At 40.6% G+C, this 19464-nt stretch overlaps 1 long non-coding RNA gene and 2 pseudogenes across 1 annotated transcript; 2 read left to right on the top strand and 1 right to left on the bottom strand.

Annotated features, from left to right (window-relative positions):
• The first annotated feature begins 282 nt into the window (after window positions 1-282).
• Window positions 283-809, top strand: LOC110288970 (large ribosomal subunit protein eL20 pseudogene; annotated as a pseudogene).
• A 7138-nt stretch (window positions 810-7947) lies between these two features.
• Window positions 7948-12743, bottom strand: LOC115030350 (uncharacterized). The gene is made up of 3 exons (XR_003835928.2): window positions 12295-12743; window positions 9538-9671; window positions 7948-8613 (listed from the first exon to the last, which is right to left on the bottom strand). It is a non-coding gene; the product is annotated as an uncharacterized LOC115030350 (long non-coding RNA).
• Window positions 12744-12862: 119 nt separating this feature from the next.
• LOC110288969 (protein phosphatase 1A-like) lies at window positions 12863-14340 on the top strand (annotated as a pseudogene).
• Window positions 14341-19464: the final 5124 nt, after the last annotated feature.

The following is a 19464-nucleotide window of genomic DNA, read 5'->3' as shown; positions in this document are numbered from 1 at the left end:
TGATGGACAGAGATGTTTTTAAATTAGTTGCTATTAGCAGGACTGCTATCAGCATGCCTTGAAAGGGCATGTCAAGGTGCTGGAGTGCTGGCCCAGTGTCTAAGATCACTGGCTGCTCTTTCAGTGGACCCAAGTATGATTCTCAGTACCTATACGACTAGTAACCATGTGTAGTTCTTTTCTTTTGAACGTTGATTTGGTCAGGCTATTTGGTACAAATAAATAAATAGAACGGAATGAGAATGAACATTTGCATTAATAAAGTGGGGCTGGTTTAGTGCCATGAAGGTATTGGGCACACTTCGGGAGTACAAGGGAGTGGGGTGCTGCTTGCCAACCACAAAATGTCACACACCCCTACTGTACTGTATGTGAATCTTTTCACCCAACCATGTGGTGGCCAAGTCTCCCTTCTGGGACTTTGTGTCACAGCAGAAGAAGATGAAGTCATTTGGGGAGATTGTGTACTGTGGGCAGGTGTTTGAGAAGTCACCCCTGTGTGTGAAGAGGTTTGGCATCTGGCTGCCCTATGACTCCCACAGTGGCATACACAACATGTACCGAGAGTAGCAGGACTTGACCATGGCTGGTGCGGTCACACAGTGCTACCAAACATGGGTGCCCAACACCGTGCCCAAGCACACTCCATCCAGATCATGAAGGTGGAAGAAATTGCAGCTGGCAAGTGCAGCTGTCCAGCTGTCAAGCAGTTCCACAACTCTTAGAACAAATTCTCATTGCCCCATCACATGTTGTAGCATCAGCACAAGCCAAGCTTCATCACCAAGAGGCCCAACACCTTCTTCTAGACATGGATACCCACTGGATAAAAACTTTTTTAAAAACAAAACCAGAAAACTGGTCTATAAAAGGAGTTGAATGATGAGAGATTATTAGTGGACAATTTACCAGACCTTCAAAGAGTAGCTAATACCAATAATCCTCAAACTATTTCACAAAATAGAAACAGACAGGATGCTACCTTAATTCATTTTATGAATTCACTTTGTATGGTTCACTCTGCTAGATAAACCATACAAAAAACTAACAAAGAAACAGAACATCAGACCATTTTTGTTTATGAATATTCATGGAAAAATACTCAATAAGACGCAAGACCACATCAAAACCATCATTCACAACCATAAAGTAGACTTCATCCCAGAGATGCAGAAATGGTTCAATATATGAAAATCCATCATCATGATCCACTATATTAACAAACTCAAATACAAACATGACATGATCATCTCATTAGTTCAAAAAAAAAAAAGCCTTTGACAAACAGAATACAACACCTCTTCATGTTAAAAGTCTTGGAAAGATCAGCAATACATAAACTTTGTAAAAGCAAACCAGTAGCCAACATCAAAATAAATGGAGAGAAACTTGAAGTAATCCAAGTAAAATCAGGGTCTAGACAAGGCTGCCCACTCTCTCCCTACTTATTCATTATAGTACTAGAAGTCCTAGCCAGAGCAATTAGACAACAAAAGGAGGTCAAAGGGATACAAATTGAAAAGGAAGAAGTCAAAATATCTTACTTGCAGATAATAATGATAGTATACTTAAGTGAGCCCAAAAATTCCACTAGAGAACTCCTAAACCTGATAAACAACTTCAGCAAAGTAGCTGGATATAAAATTAACTCAAACAGATTAGTAGCCTTCCTCTACTCAAAGGATAAACAGGCTGAGAAAGAAATTAGGGAAATAACACCCTTCACAATAGTCACAAATAATATAAAATCCCTTGGTGTGACTTTAACCAAGCAAGTTAAAGATCTATATGACAAGAACTTCGAGTCTCTGAAGAAAAAAAATCAAAGAAGATCTCAGAAGATGGAAAGATCTCCCATGCTCATCGTTAGCAAGATTAATACAGTAAATAGGCCATCTTGCCAAAAGCAATCTATGGATTCAAAGCCATCCCCACCAATAGTCCCACCCAATTCTTCAAAGAGTTACAAAGAGCAATTTGCAAATTCATTTGGAATAAATTAAAAACCCAGGATAGCCAAAACTATTCTCAACAATAAAAGAACTTCTGGTGGAATCACCATCCATGACTTCAAGCTGTTATTACAGAGCAATAGTGATAAAAACTGCATGGTATTCGTAAAATGCAGGTAGATCAATGGAATAGAATTGAAGATCCAGAACTGAACCCACACACCTATGATCACTTGATTTTTGACAAAGGAGCTAAAACCATCCAGTGGAAAAAAGACAGAATTTTCAACAAATGGTACTAGTTCAACTGGCAGTCAGTATGTAGAAAAGTGCACATCTATCCATTCTTATCTCTTTGTACCAAGCTCAAGTGCAAGTGGATCAAGGACCTCCACTTAAAACCAGATACACTGAACACATGGGCACAGGGGAAATTTTCCTGAACAGAACACTTATACTCTAAGATCAAGAATCAACAAATGGGACCTCATAAAATTGCAAAGCTTCTGTAAGGCAAAGGACACTGTCAACAGGACAAAATGCTAACCCACACATTGGGAAAAGATCTTTACCAATCCTAAATCTGATAGGGGGCTAATATCCAATATATACAAAGAACTCAAGAAGGTAGACTCCAAAGAACCAAATAACCTTATTAAAAGTGTGTGTGTGTGTGGAGGGGGGGTGTTACAGAGCTAAACAAAGAATTCTCAACTGAGGAATATTGAATGGCCAAGAAGCACCTAAAGAAATATTCAACATCCTTAGTCATCATGGAAACACAAATCAAAACGACCCTGAGATTCCACCTCACACCAGTCAGAATGGCTAAGATTTAGGACTAGGGTGGGAGCAGATGCTGGCAAGGATGTGCAGAGGGAGAAGTACTCCTCAATTGTTGTGGGATTGTAGTCTAGTGCAACTGCTCTAGAGAGTCATCTGGCGGTTCCTCAGTGGACTGGATGTAGAATTGCCAATCCTGGGCATGTACCCAGGAGATGCTCCAACATATTGCAGGGACACATGCTCCACTATGTTCATGGTAACCTTGTTTATAGTGGCCAGAAGCTTTCTTTCTTTCTTTTTTTTTTAATATTTATTTATTTATTATATGTAAGTACACTGTAGCCATCTTCAGACACTCCACTCCAGAAGATGGCATCAGATTTCATAAGGATGGTTGTGAGCCACCATGTGGTTGCTTGAATTTGATCTCAGAACCTTTGTAAGAGCAGTTGGCAGGCGCTCGTAACCGCTGAGCCATCTCACCAGCCCAAATTAATTTTTTTTTGTTTGTTTGTTTGGTTTTTCGAGACAGAGTTTCTCTGTGTAGCCCTGCGTGTCCTGGAATTCACTCTGTAGACCAGGCTGGCCTCGAACTCAGAAATCCGCCTGCCTCTGCCTCCCAAGTGCTGGGATTAAAGGCATGCACCACCAGGACATGGGTTTGAAATTTCTTCATCTTCAAGTGAAGGCTGTTAGTTGAATACTGGCCTCCAGGCAGCTAGGATAAGGGTCTTAAAGCCCACACTGACAGTGACACACCTACTCCAATGGGGCCAGAGGCTGTAATAGTAATATTCCCTGTGCTGAGCATATACAAACCATCACATTCCACTCCCTCGCACCCATAGGCTTGTTCAAACATATGAGTCTATGGGAGCCACACCTAAACATAGAGTAATGCAAAATACATTTAGTCTAAATTCAAAAGTCCCCATAGTCTAAAGCAGTCTTAAAACTGTTAAAAGTCCAAAGTTGAAAACCTCTTCTTAGATTCATCTAATCCCATGTAATCCCCAAAGCAAGACACGAAACCAGCTGGGCAAACTCCAAACTCTGCATCTCCATGTCTGATGTCAAAGGGGTCTTCCATATTTCTACTAGGATAGCCAATTAAGTCCCATTTAGAGCATTCCACTGTGTTCCAAATCCAAAGTTCCCAAATTCGTCCAAACAAAAGCATGGTCAGGCCTATCACTGCAATACCCCAGCCCCTGGTACCAACTTCTGTCTTAGGGTTTTACTGCTGTGAATAGGCAACAAGACCAAGGCAACCATTATAAGGACATTTAATTGGGGCTGGCTTACAGGTTCAGTCCATTATCATCAAGGCAGGGACATTTACCAACATCCAAGTGTGCACAGGAGACTCTGGGACTTGCCTTTACTAGGTGTAGTGGCTATTCCTGGTTGTCAACTTGACTATATTTGGAATGAACTACAATCCAGAATTAGAAGGCTCACCAGTGACCCTTATCTGGAGGCTTGGAGATCCTTATCTGGATCTTGGTATGGAGATCTTGAGCCATAGTGGCTATGGATTCCAGAAGATTAAATCTCTGAGTTTAAGGAGATTTAATCTGGGCTACACCTTTCATCTGGGATTAAAGGTGTGGTGGAACACACCTTTAATCTGGGCTACACCTTCTGCTGGAGACAATATAAGGACCTTGGAAGAAGGGAGTCTAGCTCTTGCTCCTGCACCTGCTTGCTGTGTGAGACTGAGTAACTGCTAGATCCTTGGACTTCCATTCACAGCTGCGACTGAACCATTGTTGGGAATTGGGCTGCCGACTGTAAGTCATCAATAAATTCTTTACTATATAGAGACTACCCATAAGTTCTGTGACTCTAGAGAACCCTGACTAATACACTAGGTGTGATGGTTTGTATATGCTTGGGCCAGGGAGTGGTACTATTGGAAGTTGTGGCTGTATTGAAGTAGGTGTCTCACTGTGGGGGATGGGCTATAAGACCCTCATCCAAGCTGTCTGGAAGTAGGTGTTCTGCTAACAGCCTTAGATGAAGATGTAGAACTCTCAGCTGCACCTGCAACATACCTGCCTCCAAATAATACCAGATACACTGAATCTAATAGAAGAGAATGTGGGAAATAGCCTCAAACAGATTGGCACAGGAGAAAATTATCTGATGAGACCACCAATAGCTCAGGTCCTAAGATCAATGGTTGACATATGGAACCTCATGAAACTGAAAAGCTTCTGTGAGGCAAAAGAGACTGTCAACATGACACAACATCAACAGATAGATTGGGAAAATATCTTTACTAACCCTACATCTGATAGAGGTTTAATATCCAAAATAGGTAAAGAACGTATGATGTTAGACTGCAAAAACATAAATAACCCAATTAAAAAATAGGGTACAGGACTAAACAGAGAAATCTCAACAGAGGAATCTGGAACTGTCAAGAAGAAGCACCTAACATTCTTAGTCATCAGGGAAATACAAATCAAAACCATTCTCTAAGATTCTCTGCCTTACACCAATAAGAATGGCTAAGATTAAAAATTCAAATGACAGCATATGCTGGCTAGGATGTAGAGAAAGAGTAATACTCGTCCTTTGCTAGTGGAATTGCTAACTGTAAACCACTCTGGAAATCAATCTGGTGGTTCCTCAGAAGATTGGAAATAATTCTACCTGAAGAACCAGTCATACAGCTTCTAGGGATATATCCAAAAGATGCTCCACCATACACCAGGACGCATGTTCTACTCTGTTCATAGCACCCTTATTTGAAATAACCAGAAGCTGGAAACTACCCAGATGTCTGTCAACTGAAGAATAGATACAGAAAATGTGGTTATAATAATAACATACATATAATAATAATACATCTTTGGGCTGGAGTGAGCGGGGACTGAGCAAGCTGAGCTGATTGGAGCGAGAGGGGCTAGCCAGATCGAGCAGAGTTGACAGTAGCAAGCAGAAGTCCTAAATTCAATCCCCAACAACCACATGAAGGCTCACAACCATCAGTACAGCTATAGTGTACTCACATAGATTAAATAAATAAATAAATAAATAACCAAAAAAATAAAATAAAAAGAGAAACAATCCTATTTATTCACTGTAACAACTCTACCATTCATTTGTAGTTCTGAGGAAGTGTTACAAACAAGTGTTTGGTCCTTAGAATAAACTAACACAATCCAAAAAAGAAAAATAATAGCAGTAGATGATTTTCATTAGAAATTAGGATTCACTCTTCAAATTGTCCTTACTTCCCCTATTCTTGGATGAAAATATGTTTACAATCTGAAAAGGAGACAATAATTTACTTATGTAATGTATCAACTAATCTTATTTGAGCCCCACTGAGAAAATCTAGTGGGAAATGTCTGTTGTGTTCAAGGCCAGCAACCTGACCTTGATTACAATATGACGATGACCACAGAACATCCAACATAGTTGTCTTCTAGGTTCCATGAATCGGCCATGGTCTATAAACCCATAATCACTTCTCTCTCTCTCTCTCTCTCTCTCTCTCTCTCTCTCTCTCTCTCTCTCTCTCTCTCTCTCTCTCTCTCCAGAAATGTTTGTTAAAAAAACAAATCTCAGCATAGTTACATTATTTGTCATTTCCAGATAATTCCTTTAGGAAGCAGTACTTCAAAATGAAGTGTCAAATAGAGACTAATAAAAACTAATAGAGACATGAAGGAGCATGAAATGTCCAGTTATATATACATAATCCATCAAGCTGTGTTATGAGATATAGAGTTGATTTTTATTATCTCCTTATTACTTATCTTCCATATAGATGAAAGTAATACTTTGTTTATATTACTTACTTTCTCTTCTCTTAAGCATTATAACATTAACATTGTTAGAAGTATGTTAACAAGACAGGACACATACAGGGTACATCTTCTACCATTGGACTTGTACTCAAGAGGCTGACACATGTAGATCTAGAGTTCAAATATAGCCTGACAAATTACTGACATCCTAGACAGGCTAGAAAACAAACAAAAACATCTCAAGAGATTTTGTGAAAATATGGAAAAGAGGCTGGACCCACCACCCTTTCCCAGACACCCTTACACAAAAAGTGAGGTCATACAATGCTGACATTTAATTAAATAATGGCTCACTTGCATGGTGGGCATTTCATTCTAAACATTTCAGCAGATAAATACCTATCATCAAATGACAGCACAATAGAAAATGACAAAAGAGCCACAGAAGGAATCCATGAGCCACAAAATAACATTCACTAAATGGATTTACCACACATAAAGCACACTTTATACTCCAAATGTTTCAAAATAGAAACCACATTTTAGTGATTTTTTTCCATCAGTCTTGACTAAATATGATAAATGATTTACTTGCTTCAAGGCTCTGATGAAAAAGAGGTGAAAGAACAAATATTACTTTCTTGAAATTAGAGACAACTGTGATGTCAAAAGTCTTTCCTAAATTGTTTTCATAAATAGGATTTTCTCTTATTTGAATTCTTCCATATTTCCAGACATTAATAGAGACTTGTATATCAATAGTAGTAGAGGGCTGGAGAGATGGCTCAGAAGTTAAGTGCCTGGACCTCTGGAAGTGCAATCGGTACTCTTAACTGCTGAACCATTATTCAATTAAATAAGGGTTTTGAATCTAGAGGAAAAAGAAATCTGGCTGCTCTTTCTGAGGTCCAGATTTCAATTTCCATAAACCACATGGTGGCTCATAACCATCTACAATGAGATCTGGTGCTCTCTTCTGGTCTGCAGTCATATATGCAGGCAGAATGCTATATACATAATCAATCAATCAATCAATCAATCAATTATAAAAAAATAAAACTAGAGACATGGTGGAACAGTTAATATAATTTCAATCCCAAGACTAAGGTCATGTTTGTTTGTTTTTTTTAATTCCTGTAATTCATGCTACACAAATACAGAAGGGCATGCATATACTCACACAAAGACACAGTAGCATCACATAATTAAAATTAAAGCAAATCATTAAAGAAAATTTTACTCATGAGTGTTTTTCTTCCGCCAATGTTCGTTGCTGAAAACTAGATGTTGAAACATTCAAATGCTTACTTAGAGTTATTCTTCATAATGACTTATGACATGCAACAGAAAGGAAGCATGGATGCTGGACGTCAAACAACTACTCCTCTTCTTTCTTTCTTTCTTTTGTTGTTGTTGGGTTTTTTTTTTTTTGTTTTGGGGGGGGGGTTGTTGTTGTTGTTGTTGTTGTTTTGTTTTGTTTTTCGAGACAGGGTTTCTCTGTGTAGCCCTGGCTGTCCTGGAACTCACTTTGTAGATCGAGCTGGCCTTGAACTCAGAAATCCACCTGCCTTTGCCTCCCGAGTGCTGGGATTAAAGGCGTGCGCCACCACACCCAGCTAAATTACTCCTTTTCTGTTGGTGCTATCTTCAGGGGAAATTTGGGATATCCTGCCCTGCTGGAGCAAACCTGTCACTGGGAGTGGCCTTTGAGGGTTTGCATCCACATCACATTGCAGTTCCCACTCTCTGCTTCATGCTTCTGGTTGAGGATGGGAGCTCTGGGCTTCCTGCTTTAGCTGCCATGTCTGACACTTGTTGCTGGGCCAATTTCATGGTGATTCATATTCCTCTGGAACCATTAGCAAGATTAAACTCTTGTAAAGATTGCCCGGCACATTGTGTTTGGTCCCTGTGACAGGAAAGACACTACTACACATCCATAAAGTTTTATATCTCTGTAAGTTATTTTATGCAATTGAGAGAACTGTGAATCACAATGTGGTTGCTAGGAATCGAACTCAGGACTTCTGGAAGAGCAGTCTGCAATGGGACCCTTTGCCCTCTTCTGGTGTGTCTGACAGCTACAGTGTACTCATATAAATAACATAAATCTGTAAAAAGAAAAAAGGAAAAAAAAAGAAAAGAAAAAAAGGGAGAACTGTGAAATCTAAATGGTTTACCTTGCCATTTACATTTATAGGGCTGTTGTCTATATGAAACTAGGTGCAAACAAAATAAAAACAAGCATGACAATGCTGGAAAAGATTGATGGTACTTGTCAGATTTTTTTTCCCTCTAGAATAAAAAAAAAAAAAACTTATTTAATTGAATAATGGTTTAGCGGTCAAGAGCACCGATTGCTCTTCCAGGGGTCCTGAGTTCAATTCCCAGCAATTACTCGGTGGCTCACAATCATCTGTAATGGAATCTGATGCCCTCTTCTGGTGTGTCTGAAGACAGCAATGGTGTACATTAAATAAATGAATAAATAAATGGAAAAAGGAAAGTGTATATTTCATGACAATATATTCATATAATTCTGATGCTTCCCACACTCAATTCATGGCATTGATGTTATAATACTATTACAAAGTCATTGTAGAAGAAAAATGAAAACAAGGTCACGCCATGTCATTTTGAAAGGACAACATGAACCTCATTTATCTCCATTTAAGGACCCCATTGTCTCCATTTAAGGACCAGGCCTGATTTCAAAAAACACCATAAAGTGCCAGCCTCAGGAATAGCCTGTAAGTCCCAGAAGCTAAGTCATAATGCTTCAGTATTAAGAACAGAACATCCAGAACAAGTTCATAAATCTCCACCCCCCAAAACAGGCTGGGGATAACCACAAAAATGGGTAAATATCTCAGAATTTGTCCTGGGCAGCCCTATTTCATCACGTGGTTGAACATTCAGACATAAGAATGCAGACCACTAACCACTTATGATCCTCCAGCAGCCACCAGTGAAATTTTAGATTAGGTAATCCTTCTAGAGAGTTCCCCCAGTTCCCTGTAAGAAGGCCTGCATACCTTTGTCTGGGATCTCCATTTTAGAGAATGGTTGACCCCACATGCTGGTTGTTTCTGCAGAATAAATGCTCTTTGGTTTTGCATTCTATCTGGGTCTGGGTCTTCACTCATGGATTTTCGGATCCTGACAATTTCTGTGTGGTTTGAATAAGATATCGCCATGAATAGAAATGCTTCTTATAAAAAAAAAAAAAAAAAAAAAAAAGAAATGCTTCTTATTATCAAACACACAGAAAGACAAGCCAAACAATTAACAGGAGTGAGTTCAGAGAAATGATGTGACTAACTGGTAATTATAAAAAAGGTGGCCAAGCTGGGTATACTGGCTCATTCACTCAGCAGGCAGAAAGGAGGGGCATCTCATTGAGATGGAGCCAGCTTTCTCTGTGCAAGAAATTTCAGGCTAGCCAGAGATATTTATTAAGATCCAGTCTCCTCCTCAAAAATCAATAAAACAAGCAAATAGATAGAAAGACCTCAGAGGCTTTCATTGAAGTGTCTATAAAGATTTATACATTCACTTTAGTTCTATCTCCATTTTCCATAAACCCCACGTGTCCCAGTTTAAACTGAAAAATTAAGAAGATCCCACCAAAAGATAATACATATTAAAACAGTTACAAATGAACAGATGAAAACACTGGCAATTTGAATGTTGATCATAAACTACACAGGGTCAAAAAGATGGCTCAGTGGTGAAGAGCTCTTACTGGGCTTACAAATAAGTGCATACCTGGGGGCTCACAACTACTTATAAGTCCAAGCTCAGAGTTTCTGAAGCAATCTTCAGACTGTGGTGAGGGGGAGACAAAGCACAAATGGTACATATGTGTGCATACAGGCAAAAGACTCATCGTCATATTTTTAAAAAATGTACACAACAGGTCAGAAGAAAGTCACACACCTGAAATCCAGTAACTCTGAAGTCACCTGCAGTATTAATGACATAAATACCTGTCTAACTAGAAAAAATAATATTCTCTGCTAAATTTCAAAATTCTAAGGTGTGGGTGATGCTCATACAACAGTGTATGCCAGACTTGATGTGTTCAAAAAATATAGTCCAGGCCTATGAGCCAATACTATAAAAACCACCTCCATTCAGCCCTCCTTTTCCAGATGTATCTGTGCCACAGGGACCCAGTCATAGGCCATGCATGCCAGAACACCAGGGAGGCTTCGGAAAGATCACTCCCTCTCAATTTTTATTTTTTTATTCACTTACATCCTGATCACAACCCCTTCCCTCTGCTCTGTTCCCAGTCCCACCCTTAGAAATACATCTCCCTGCCGGGCGTTGTGGTTCAAGTCTTTAATCCCAGCACTCAGGAGGCAGAGGCAGAGGATTTCTGAGTTCAAGGCCAGCCTGGTCTACACAGTGAGTTCCAGGACAGCCAGGGCTATACAGAGAAACCCTGTCTTGAAAAAACAAAAAACAAACAAACAAACAAACAAACAAACAGAAAGAAAGAAAAAAAAAAGAAATACTTCTCCCTATTGCTCCCGCTTCTCCTCAGAAAGTGGGATTTTTCCCTTTGGGTAGCATCCTACCCTGGGCATCTATTCCTTTAAAGAAAAAAACCATACCTGCAAATAACAGGGATATAAGAAAGATTAGAATTTAAACCAGAGGCCCAGAAAATATTTTCAAAGAAATTATGGAAGAAAAATTTCCTAAACTAAAGAAGGGCATGCCTACCAAGGTACAAGAAGAAATCAAAACACCAAAGAGCTGGGAGCAGAAAGGAGAATTTTAGCCGGGCGTGGTGGCGCACGCCTTTAATCCCAGCACTCGGGAGGCAGAGGCAGGCGGATTTCTGAGTTCGAGGCCAGCCTGGTCTACAGAGTGAGTTCCAGGACAGCCAGGGCTACACAGAGAAACCCTGTCTCGAAAAACCAAAAAAAAAAAAAAACCAGAAAGGAGAGTTTTCTCACCATATAATAATCAATATGCTAAACATAGGGAGCAAAGAAAGAATTTAAAAGGTACAAGAGAATAAGACCATGTAATTTATGAAAGCAGACCTATTTGAATTATAACTGACTTCTCAATGGTGACCTAAAGCCACATATGCTACAGACTCTAAGAAATGGCACAGATGCCATCTAAGATAACTATACTCCGTAAAATTTTGTATAAGTATAAATGGAGAAAAGGGCCAAACTTAAACACTATCTGCCAAGAAATGCATCAGTACAGAAGGTTCTAGAAGAAAAAATCTAAACCGATGAGGTTATTTACATACATGAAAACACAGTAAATACATAATTACACGTAGGCAAAACCAAAGTATGCAAGAACACACAGACAACAACGGCAACAAAATAACAGGAATAAACGGCCATCATTTCTTGACATCTTTCAACATCAGTGGCATCAGTTCCCCAATAAAAAGACACCGATTAATAGAATGGATGTTCAACCAGGACTAATTCTTCTGCTCCATACAAGAAACAACCTTCAATGCTAAGAATAGACATTTCCTGAAGGTAAAAGTATTAAAAAATATTCTAAGCAAAAGGATGTAAGAAGCAAGCTGGTGTAGCTATTTTAATATCTAATAAAAATAGATTGTAAACAAAAATTAATCAAAAGAGATGCATCCAAGGAAAAATCCACCTAGATAACATTTCAAATTTTAACACCAATGACTTAAACACAAAGTCTTCCACCTTTGTTAATGAAGAAGCTTTGAAGCTAATATCACACATTAATTCTCACAGACTGGTAGTACAAGACTTCACAATCCCACTTACATCAATGGACAGGTCCTCCAGACAAAAACTAAACAGGGAAATAATGGAACTAACAGATATTATACACCAAAAGTATCTAGGATACAGTTCCGGCCCTCCCACATCCAGGTCTCTGCAACCCTTAGGCCTAGCCACAGCTGCAGGGCTAGGGGTAGGGGGAGCAGCGGCGCGGGGCGGGGCCTGGCAGGGAGAGGGGCCGCGCTGTCGAGAACGAGCGCGCGCGTGCGCGGGGCCGCACTAGAGGCGATGGAGGCTCTAGGGGCGGGAGCGCGCCCAGGAGGTAGAACCGTGTGGTCTCCGCGCCCGCCGGGTCCTTAGCTCGGTATCTAGTGGCTGGCGTTCAGGGAGGAAGGCCCAGGCAAATGGGGCGGAGAGAGATGAGTCCTGGGCTCCTCCTCCGCCTAGGCCCGGCTCTCCGCCTGAGGCCCGGCTCTCCGCCTCCTGCTCCGAAGCCCTGATGATTTGAGCCAGGAGGGCTCCGAGAGCCTAGGGACCAGACTCAGCCCGGCTCCTCCCCTCCTCCGCCTGTACCCCGCAGCTGTCGTCACCACTGCCCCAGGCTGCTCCAGACCTAGAGGATCAAGTCATAATGGGAGCATTTTTACACAAGCAAATGATGGAAAAGCATAGTGCCCAGGGGCAGGGGGATAGGTTGCGATGTGGCCTAAGCAGCCTGCAAGGTTGGCGAGTTGAAATGGAGGATGCACGTACAGCTGTGATCCATTTGCCAAGTGGATTTGAGACATAGCCTTTTTATTTTTTCTGTATCTGATGAGCATGCTGGTTCTCAGGTTGCCAAATACTAGTGTGAGCACTTGTTAGATCACATCTCCAAGAACCAGGATTTTAGAGGGTCTGCAGGAGCACCTTTGGTAGAAAAAGGAAAGAATCGTTTTTCTGGAGATTGATGGACATATGAGAGTTACGTCAGAGAAGAAACATGGTACAGATAGAAATGGGTCAACAGCTGTGGGTGTCTTAAGTTCTCCCCAAAATACTTACTTCATTAACTGTGGAGACTCGGGCTGGAGAGATGGCTCAGTGGGTAAGAGCACTGACTGTTCTTTTGCAGGTCCTGAATTCAAATCGCAGAAACCACATGGTGGCTCACAAACACTCGTAATGAGATCTGATGCCCTCTTCTGGTGCGTATGCGACAGCCACAGTGTATTTATTTATAATAAATAAATCTTTGGGCCAGAGCATGCAGGGACCGAGGGAGCGGAGTTGACCAGTGTGAGCAGGGCAACTGGAGCGAGCAGAGTACGAAATTCAATTCCCAGCAACCACATGAAGGCTCACGACCATCTATCTGTACAACTACAGTGTACTCATATACAATTAATAAATAAATCTTAAAAAAAAAAAAAACTGTGGAAACTCGAGAGGTTTACTTTAGAAGACCATAAACCAAATTCTCTGGAAAAAGAACAAAATCAGAATGCAGGGGGCTCAGTGATGATTCAGCCTTTCAATGGCTCTCTGGCTGGGGATTTCGATTACAAATGTGTCCATTGCAAAGGTCCCATAGAGCAGCCTGTCTCACCTGAGCCGGAAGTCCATGATATTGAAAGGTCTGAAGAAGATGATCAGTTGATCATTCTTGCATATGATGGTATCTGGGACGTCATGGGAAACGAAGAGCTCTGTGACTTTGTGAGATCCAGACTTGAAGTCACTTATGACCTTGAGAAAGTTTGTGATGAAGCAGTAGACACCTGTTTGTATAAGGAAAGTTGAGACACCGTAAGTGTGATTTTGATCTGTTTTCCAAATGCACCTAAAGCCTCAGCAGAAGCAGGGAAGAAGGAGGCGGGGCTGAACCAGTACCTGGAAAGCAGAGTAGAAGAAATCATAAAGAAGCAGGGGGAAGGTGTCCCTGACTGAGTCCACGTGATGTGCACGGTAGCCAGGGAGCACATTCCCAGCCTCCCACCACGGGGTGAATTGGCAAGCAAGCAGAAAGTAATTGAAGCCATTTACAATAGACTAAATCCTTACAAAAATGACGACACTGATTCTACATCAACTGATGATATGTGGTAAAGCTGCTCATCTAACCATGGATTCACCTTTGCCTCCAAAGGAGAAACCTGCTCACCCTTGACGAGCCTTTAACATCCATCATCGACCTTAAGGAAGGGGTCTGATATGGGTGAGGACTGCAGCTTCAGAGATGGAACAGCTATCCCAGAATGGATTTCCTTCCTTCCTTCCCTCCTTCCTTCCTTCCTTCTCTCCTTCCTTCCTTCCTTCCTTCCTTCCTTCCTTCCTTCCTTCCTTCTCTCCTTCCTTCCTTCCTTCCTTCCTTCCTTCCTTCCTTCCTTCCTTCCTTCCTTCCTTTCTTTCTTACTTTCTTACTTTCTTTCTTTCAAGATTTATTTTATTTATATGAGTATACTGTAGCTATTTCCAGTATACACACCAGAAGAGGGCATCAGATCTCCTTACTGATGGTTGTGATCCACCATGTGGTTGCTGGGAATTGAAGTCATGACCTTTGGAAGAGCAGTCAGTGCTTTATCCACTGAGCCATCTCGCCAGCCCCCGGGTGTTCTTCGTTTTTTTTCTTGTAAATTTGAGACTTATGTAAGTGTAATTTCAAACCGAAATTCGTGTTGTAAATCAGAGTTCAGCCATTTTTGCTGTATGATTTTGTTTTTGGTGAAGTGTAATTGTCCTTGTACAAAGTGCTCATTTTAAATAATGAGCTGCTTTAAAATCACTATCAATGATAAAGGAAATTTGCCTTGTTGTGTGACACATACACACACACACACACACACACACAAAGTATCTAGGAAATATTTACAAAATATTTTGCTCAAGTACTATATATATATGTATATATATATATACATATATATATATATATACATATATACATATATATATATACATATATATATCATGTTCTTAGTGGTTCATGAAACTTTCTCCAAAATTGAACACATATTTGCACACAATAAAAGTCTCAAACCAAAAAACCAAAAATAACCCCAAACCTGAGAAGGCTGGAAAGATGACTCAGCAGGTAAGAACATGACTGCTCTTCCAGAGGTCTTAAATTCAATTCCCAGCAACCACTTGGTGGCTCACAACCATCTGTAACAAGATCTGATGCCCTCTACTGATGTGTCTGAAGACAGCAACAGTGTACTCATATACATAATAAATAAATCTTTAAAAACATTTGAAAAAAATGAAATAACCCACTGTATCCTATCAGACCATCATGGATTAAAGCTGAATAACAAAAACATCACATACAACAAAATCTTATAAACTGAAAAACTACTGAATGAAAAAATGTTCACAACATAAAGAGAAATATTAAAGACTTTTTAGAATTCAATGAAAATGAATACACAGAATACGGAAATCTATGGGATACAATGAGGAATAAAGTGGTGGTAAAAGAAAAACTCACTTATACTAGCGAATAACAGCATACCTAAAAATTCTAAATCAAAATGTAATAAGTACTACCAAAAGAGTAGGCAGCATGAAATTGCTGAATTGAAGTTGATATCTAAAAAACAAAACAAGGAGAATACAAAGAATCAATGAAACAAAGAATTTGTTCTTTGAGAAAATCAGCAACTGTTTTCCAAACTAACTAGAAAACACAGAATATTCAAATGTATAGGGAAACACATGCATATAGAAAATTCATCCTGAATGAAGTAGTAGAGACCCAGAAAGATGAATATGGTGTGAATTTACTCATAAATAAACATTAGATATTCGGGAAGTGATAATTAAGGTGAAACTCCACATATAAAAGCAATATTAAAGAGGAGGAAAGAAAAATAAATAAATAAAGAAAGAAAGAAAGAAAGAAAGAAAGAAAGAAAGAAAGAAAGAAAGAAAGAAAGAGCATGGATCTCCTTGGAAAGGGGACATAGAACAGATTCTGGGAGCAGACGGGGTGTGGGTTTGGACAGGAGCAGGAGGGGACAGAATGTGGAAGATGGAGTGAGGGGAGTTGCAGGGAGAGACTGCCGGAATTAGGAAGAATTTGGAGGCTATTGTGTAAACCTAGTTCTGTGGCAATTTCTTGGAATCTATGAAGGTGACCCTAGTGAGAACTGGTAATGGAAGATATGATTTCTGAACTGGCTATCTTCTACAGACAGACAGGACTTCCAGTGGTAGGACTGGGTGACATTCAGTTGAGTTGTTGGCCTAGGAGGGCATGTGGGGAACATTAAGCAAGTCAGGCTGTTGCTTTCTGAAAACTGAAAGTGGTGCCCATTGCTCAGAAAATCTTCCAGTTTCCTGAGGTCAAGTGCATGCAGGCTTGGAGCCTTCACCCTTATGCTCTATTCTCGCTGTGGTGAGAAGGCACTCTATAGGCCATGGAAAGAAAAACTTGGAGACTAGTCCAGCTAAAACATAAAACCTTCCATCTACAAGATATGCTGGTGCATGTTGGCACAGAACATGTGAGAATGTGACTATTGTAGGTTTTCTAGCAGGCTTGTACTGCCATCCTGCTATCTCATATTAAGGTAACACTTCAGGCTTCAGATCAAGTGTCTTTGATCTAGCTCAAGAAAGTTACTTATTTTTAATTAAGTTACTCTGTAATTTTTGTTCTACTGCTTTTAATCTAGCATTCTACCTCACCATAGCCTCCTTATCTAAGTCTCTTTTATGTGAATTAAGAGAGAAAGAGGGCTGGAGAGATGGCTCAGCGGTTAAGAGCACTGACTGCTCTTCTGAAGGTCCTGAGTTCAAATCCCAGCAACCACATGGTGTTTCACAACCATCTGTAATGAGATCTTGATGGCTTCTTCTGGTGTGTGTGAAAACAGCTACCATGTACTTAGATATAATAATAAATAAATATATATATAAAAAAAGAGAAAGACAAAAAAAATATCTACTTTCTTTATGCTAATTTTTCAAAGAGAGTACATAGAAAATAACAGTCATTACTGAGCACATTATAATTCTGTGTGATAATTAAAGAAAAATTATACAAGGTACAAATGCCCTACTACAGTATTTTCCATTTTTTTAAACACAGAAAATATTTTTTAAAATCTTACTCTTAGCCGTGTGTGGTGGCCCACACCTTTAATCCCAGCAATCGGGAGACAGAGGCAGGCGAATTTCTGAGTTCGAGGCCAGCCTGGTCTACAAAGTGAGTTCTAGGACAGCCAGGGATATACAGAGAAACTCTGTTTCGAAAAACCAAAAAAAAAAAAAAAAAACCACCACCACCACCACCACCAAAAACCCCTTACTCTTCTGACTCTTTATTTCCTTTAGAGGCTTCACTTTATTATGCACTTTTACAAACCATTTCTACTTATTCCTCTTTACCACTCCTACACATAGTATTTAATCCTTTTATAAACATTTTTGTTGTTGTTGTTGTTGTTGTTTTTCAAGACAGGGTTTCTCTGTGTAGCCTTGGCTGTCCTGGAACTCACTCTGTAGACCAGGCTGGCCTTGAACTCAGAAATTCTCCTGCTTCTGCCTCCCGAGTGCTGGGATTAAAGGCGTGAGCCACCACTGTCCAGCCAAACTTTAAAACTCTGTTCTCTGGGGAATACAATGTTATGAGCATGTATTATAAACTATGAGGTCTAGAATTTCAGCTTCTCTGACACTGCCATTCTGCTCCACACTTCTGAGGCTGGGATGATTCTGTGCCTGTGAAAGACCCACAACATGAGGACTCCCTCACGTTCTGACTCAGGAGAGGTGACACCCCAAATCACACAAGAAACGGTCTTGCTGCAACTGCAAGAGGATTTTTATTCAAGAGTACTCTCGGGCCCATGGTCATACACCACTCAGGGGTAGAGGACCATGACGCCCTGAGTAGCTGAGTAAGGGAGTATTTAAAGGAAGAAACCACAACTCATGGAGGTGGGGAGGGCATTGTTGGAAAATACCAAAAATACCAGTTAAGAGTCACAAGGAAGTATAAAGTCACAAGTGTCAGGTTATCTCCCAAGACAGTTTCTAAGAGCCCCTAACAATCTAAGAGCCCCTAAAGATAGCACATTTGCATTGCAGGTTCCAGTAATGGCCAGGGTGCCATTCTTTGAATGAACACTCTTTGAACCCAGGAAGCGGGTGGGTGGAGGAAGGAATGTTGCTATCTGTTTTATGACCAGCACCTGGAGCACTAAGCCACAAAAGCCACACTCCCAAGCCTGGGCCCAAAAGCCTCGAATTTTGCTATACTTCTTCACCTGGATTCTCTCATCCAGCTTCCACATCTGGAAATCATAGATAATCTTGATCTCGTGCCTAAGGTTGTATCTCAAGCCTAATCTGTATCTCAGGGCTAAGCCTGGAATTAAAGCTTTATGTTTGTATGCCAAATATTGGGAGAATTTTGCAATCCCATTTGAGGGTAAATTAAGACATGGCGACATCAATATATTTTAAGACTGTCACCTTTCTGCTAGGGTAGTCTCTCAGCTAGCTACTAACATAAATTGACTTCCCAAACGCCATCTCTCTCTCTCTTTCTCTCTCTCCCCGCCCCCCCCCCCCCACCGCGGCATGATTCTCACTACCTAAAAACCTACTCCATTCTGTCTCCCTTCCTTCTCCTTTTCCATCAATCTGTATCTCCATTTGTTTCCCTGCATCTCTCTGTGTATCTTGTTCTGACTGAAAAGCCTGGCTGTATTTCCTGCCCCAGCTCCAGATGCCAGCTCTTTCTTATGCAAAAAGCCACATTCCTTCATTTTACAGGCAGGTAAGGAGGTGCCAATCACATCCTGCTAGCTGGGTACTTCTAGGTGCTGTTTCTTTGTTACCAAATCTGGGCTAGTGAAACAAAGTATACACATATTCAAAGAGATCTCTTGGCACCTCTGTGCAAGTTATTTGCTGGAACACTTCAATCCCCTAGTACTCAAACCTTTTTGTGGCTTGTCTTCTCCCTATTCTTGTGCTTATTGGCTATCAGAACTTGTCACTAGACAGGTGTTAACTGCTTAAAATAGGAAGGGACTTTGCTGTATTTTTCCACAGGACTGGCCTAAGCCTATTTGGGTGCTGGGGGCCCACAGTAGGGGAATAAAGGGAGTGAGAGAAAACCCACATCCTGCCAGAGTTCCAGTGCTCTGGGCAGTTGGACTCGGAAGACTGCTGCACGCTTTCCACGAAGGCCTGGGTGGGTGTCTGACTGTGGAA

Source organism: Mus caroli, unplaced genomic scaffold, assembly GCF_978045245.1.
Source record: "Mus caroli unplaced genomic scaffold, Mus_caroli_1 scaffold_8, whole genome shotgun sequence".
In the NCBI taxonomy this organism is placed as follows: domain Eukaryota; kingdom Metazoa; phylum Chordata; class Mammalia; order Rodentia; family Muridae; genus Mus; species Mus caroli.
Note: the sequence above shows the minus strand (reverse complement) of the source record. Positions and strands in the feature narration are given on the sequence as shown.